This window comes from Penaeus vannamei, chromosome 2 (assembly GCF_042767895.1).
Source record: "Penaeus vannamei isolate JL-2024 chromosome 2, ASM4276789v1, whole genome shotgun sequence".
NCBI lineage: Eukaryota > Metazoa > Arthropoda > Malacostraca > Decapoda > Penaeidae > Penaeus > Penaeus vannamei.
This window is the reverse complement of record NC_091550.1, coordinates 13,270,817-13,275,816: the sequence shown is the minus strand read 5'-3', so window position 1 is coordinate 13,275,816 and position 5,000 is coordinate 13,270,817.

Here is a 5,000-nt window from a genome sequence, read left to right as displayed (position 1 = left end):
AGGAGGAGGAGAAGGAGGAGGAGGAGGAGGAGGAGGAGGAGGAGGAGGAGGAGGAAGAAGGAAGAAGAGGAAGAGGAAAAGAAGAAGAAGGAGAGGGAGAAGGAGGGGAAGAGGAAATGGGAAAGGAGCAGGAGGAGGAGGAGGAGGAAGAGGAGAAGAAAGAAGACGAAAGAGGAGGAGATGGGAAAGTAGCAGAGGAGGAGAGAAACAATAACAACAACAACAAAGAAGTAGAAAAAAACAATATTAAAATGGAATAAAAGCCTGAAGGCGAAAGAAAGAAAAAACACTGCATCGAAGACTGCGATAGAAAAGTCAGAGAGAGAGAGAGAGAGAGAGAGAGAGAGAGTGAGAGAGAGAGAGAGAGAGAGAGAGAGAGAGAGAGAGAGAGAGAGAGAGAGGGAGAGAGAATGAGAGAGAGAAAGAGAGTGAGGGAAAGAGAGAAAGAGGGAAAGAGAGAGCGAAAGCGAGAAAGAGAAAGAGAATGAGGGACAGAGAGAAAGAGAGGAGAGAGAGAGAGAGAGAGAGAGAGAGAGAGAGAGAGAGAGAGAGAGAGAGAGAGAGAGAGAGAGAGAGAGAGAGAGAGAGAACGTAGACACTGTCGCTTCACACTTGATTCCCACTCCCTCTTTCATTTACTCGAATCAATCACACCTGAGCCCAGCTTTCCCCATCTTGACCATTCCCTCCACTTCCTCGAACTTATCCACCTTCCCCAACCCCTCCCTTTCTTCATCCCTTCTATCCTAAACCCTCCACCTTCTCCACTTTCTTCATCCTCTCCACCCCGCCACCTTCCCAACGTCTTCCACCGTTCCCATCCCCTCCACCTCTTCCACCCCCTCCACCTTTTTCAATCCCTCCACCTTTCCTATCCCCTCCATCTCCTCCACTTTCCCCACCTACGCCATCTTGCACCTTCCCCACCTCCTCTACCTTCCTCGTCCCCTCCACTCTCTTCCCTCCACCTTCCCAGCCACACCCTTCCGTCCATCCACCCCGGACCGCTCCCTCGTGGATTCGGTCGGTCAAGATCCGCAAAGAGCGTCCGGTCTCAACTTCTTACTCCGTCTTCTCGTCTTCTCGTCCTTTTCCCTTTGCCTACTCCCTACCCCCTCCTTCCTCCCCTCTACCTTTCTTACCCTGACCGCTCTCCTTCCTTCCCTTTCTCCGACGTCTTTCCTTCTTCTTTTCCTCCCTCCTACTCCTTTCTCCTTCTTTCCATCCCTCCCTCCTACTCCTTTCTCCCTCCCTTCCCTCCCTCCCTCCTACTTCTTTCTCCCTCCCTCCCATCCCTCTTCCTCCTACCACTCCCTCCTCCCTCCCTACCACTCCCTCCTCCTCCCTCTTCTTCCTACCACTCCCTCTTCCCTCTCCGCCTCCTCCTCCTTCCTCCTCCTCCTCCTCCTCCACCCCCTCCTCTCCCACCTCCCTCCTCCTCCTCCTCCTTTCACACCTCCTCCTCCTCCTCCTCCTCCTCCTCCTCCTCCTCCTCCTCCTCCTCCCTCCTACCACTCCCTCTTCCCCTCCCCCTCCCCCTCCTCCGTCCGTCCTCCTCCTCCTCTTCCTTCCACTCTAAAAAAAAAGGAAGGAAAACCCAGCCAAGCACCGACCGTACCCAGATACAGGGCGGAGTCCGAGCCAAGATTTCGTTCCGATCCCGAAGTCTCAAACGTCCTGTCCAGTTACCTCGCCCCTCTCACTCCCCTCCCCCCCTATCTCTACCTGCTCCTTCCTTCTCCCCCTCTTATCTACTCTCCTCCTCCCCCTTCATTTCTTCCCCATTACTTTACTCGTCGCTGTCTTTCTTTCTTCTTTCTTTTCTTTCTTTCTTTCTTTCTTTCTTTCTTCTCTCTCATTTTCCCTCTAAACCATTGCCTTCGCCATCTCTCCTCCCCTTTCTCTCTCTCTCTCTCTCTCTGTCTCTCTCTCTCTCTCTCTCTCTCTCTCTCTCTCTCTCTCTCTCTCTCTCTCTCTCTCTCTCTCTCTCTCTCTCTGTGTGTGTGTGTGTGTGTGTGTGTGTGTGTGTGTGTGTGTGTGTGTGTGTGTGTGTGTGTGTGTGTGTGTGTGTTTGTCTCGGTCTCGGTCTCTCTCCGCATGCATGTAGGTTCCAGTATATGTATTTATGTATATGTAAATGTGTATGTATATACTGTATATATCCTCCCTGTACCTTCCCCTCTTCGCTGACAGAATATGAAGAAGTGAATAAATGTTAAAAAAAAAATAGAGAAAATAAATAAGGCAGACGAGAGAAAGGAGGGAAAATGAAAGAAAACCAACCTGTGGTGCGGGAGAAGGGGAAGAGGAAGGGGAGGAGGAAGGGGAGGAGGAAGGAGAAGGAGGAGGAGAAGGGGGCATCACGCAACCTTTTGACGCAAGGCATTTAAGCGCATGATCTCCCACTCCCCTCTTTCGCTTTCTCTCTCAAATTTTCTTTCTCCTTTTTTACCTTTTCCGGACATGCATTTTATTCCCATCATTTCAACTTGTTTCTCCCCAACGAAAGCACATACGCACGCAAATAAGCACATATGCACTCACTCATTCCCTCTATCTATCTGTCTCTATATCTATTTCTATCTCCCTCTCTCCTACTCACTCATCCACTCACCCCCCCCACAAACACACATCTCATCCCCCATCCTCCCACACCCCCACCCAGACCCACACACGCTCACACACAGACGCTCCCACACACACCCCCATACATCCCCCCACCCCCACCCCCACAGTGTACACATGATCCCCATTGATCGCCCTTGTGCAGCAGGAGCGCACGGTTGCAAATCAGGGTAACACACGACCTCGCATGAACGGTCACACGCCGACATTAAAGAGAACCAAAATTAGGTCAAACCAACAAGATCCCCTACACACCGCGGTAGGGGATGGGCGTGCGTGCGTGCGTGCGTGCGTGTATGTGCGTATGCGTGCGCGCGTGTTTGTGCGTGTGAGCGTGAGAATGGGGGGAGGGTAGGATATAAAGAGTGATGATGGGAAGAGAGAGTAAGACACAGAGCGAAGGATGGGGGGGAGGAAGGGAGAGAGTGAGGAAGAGAGAGAGAGAGAGAGAGAGAGAGAGAGAGAGAGAGAGAGAGAGAGAGAGAGAGAGAGAGAGAGAGAGAGAGAGAGAGAGAGAGAGAGAGAGAGAGAGAGAGAAAGAGAGAAAGAAAGAGAAAAAAGAAAGAGAAAAAAGAATGAGGAAGTAAGAGTGAGAGTATAACATAAGTAAGTGACCGACCGACCGACCGACCGACCGACCGAAAGTGCGTGCGTGCGTGAGCGAGCAAGCAACTGAACGAGCATGCCTGAGTGGGTGCGCAAGTGAACGAGCGGCCGAACGTTTGTGCGAGTCCACCCTCGCCCGTCCGCCGCGGGTCCGTTCACGCTCCACTAAGCTCGTCTATACATGTATACGGATCTCCCAAACGTTTTAATGACCCGGCCAGTCCCAAGGGAAGCGCGGGAGAGGATTCATAACCGAGAGGGGGAGGGGGAAGGGGGGAGGGGGAAGGTGGAAGGGGCGGAGGTGAGGGGAAAAGGGGAAATGGGTGAGGGTGAGGGTAGGGGAGGGGAGAGGGGGTAGGGGTGGGGGTGAGGGGAGGGATGGGGGTGAGAGGAGGGGAAAGGGGGTAGGAGAGGGGGAAGAGGATAGGGGTAAGGGTAGAGGTAGGGATAGGGAGGAGAGGAGCGAGAGCGGGGGAACGGGAGAGGCAGCGACGGCGAGTTATCATCATAATCCGCCCGCAATCGCAATAACAGCGACAATAACAACGCCGATAACAACCAACATCCGGAGGGGGGGAAGGGGAGGCAGGGGGAAATCCCTCCCCCCTCCCATAAAACTTCAAGGGAAGAACAACAGTGAAAAGAAGAAGAAAAAAAAAAGAAAAAGAAGAAGAAGCAAAATATATATCACAAAAATCCCTCCCCCCTCCCATAAAACCTCAAGGGAAAAACAGGGAGAAGAAGAAAAAAGAAGAAGAAGGAGAAGAAGAAAAAAAAAAGAAGAAGAAGAAGAAAAATATATATATACTTCCACACGATAATGACACACGTTAATGCTGAAAAACGCGCAGCTTCGCCCCCGGGCTTCCCTCGCACGCACGGGGACGCCGGGATCGACCGCGACGCGAAAACACAATAGGAGAGAAAATAAAGAACGAAAGAGAGAATGAGAGAAAAAATCAAAGCGAGAATGAGAGAGAAAATAAAGAACGAAAGAGAGAAAAAATCAAAGCGAGAATGAGAGAGAAAATAAAGAACGAAAGAGAGAAAGAGAGAAAAAAATCAAAGCGAGAATGAGAGAGAAAAGATAGAACGAAAGAGAAAAAATCAAAGAGAGAATAAGAGACAGACAAAGAAAGAACGATAGAGAGAAAGAGTAAAAATCAAAGAGAGAAAGAAGCAAGGGAAGGCATAAAAAGAAAGGAGAGAGAGAAGGGGGTGAAATACAATCACAGAAATAAAGAAAAACGCAGGGAAAGAGAAATCTTCAAAAGAACAAAATAAAGCGAGGTCAAGGATATGACGTAAAAGCAAAAAGAAAAAAAAAGAAAAAGAAAATAAAAAATAAAATAAGTTAAAAATAAAATAAAATATAACAAAAGAGAAGGGAAAAGACGAAAGCAAAATAATAATAATAATAATCTCTCAACTTTCATTTGAGGGTTCGAAAAATGTAAATATTTTCCCCAAGTGTAAACAAAACCCCCGGGAGAGAGAAAAGGACAAAGGGTAAAACAAGAGAGAATGCAGGAAAAGGGTTAGGTGAATAAATGGGACAAAGGAGAGGGGGAAGAGAAAGAGCAGGGCAGTGAAGTGAAAGGGAAGGGGAAAGAGGGAGGGAGTAAAGAGAAGGAGGAAGAGGGAAAGATAAAAGGGGAAGAAAAGGGAGAAGTAAACAGTAAAAGGGAAACGAGGAAAGAGAGCAAGAAAAGAAAAGGCATAAGGGGAAATGAAGAGGCCGAAGGCGATTAACTAAATCACGAAAAAGG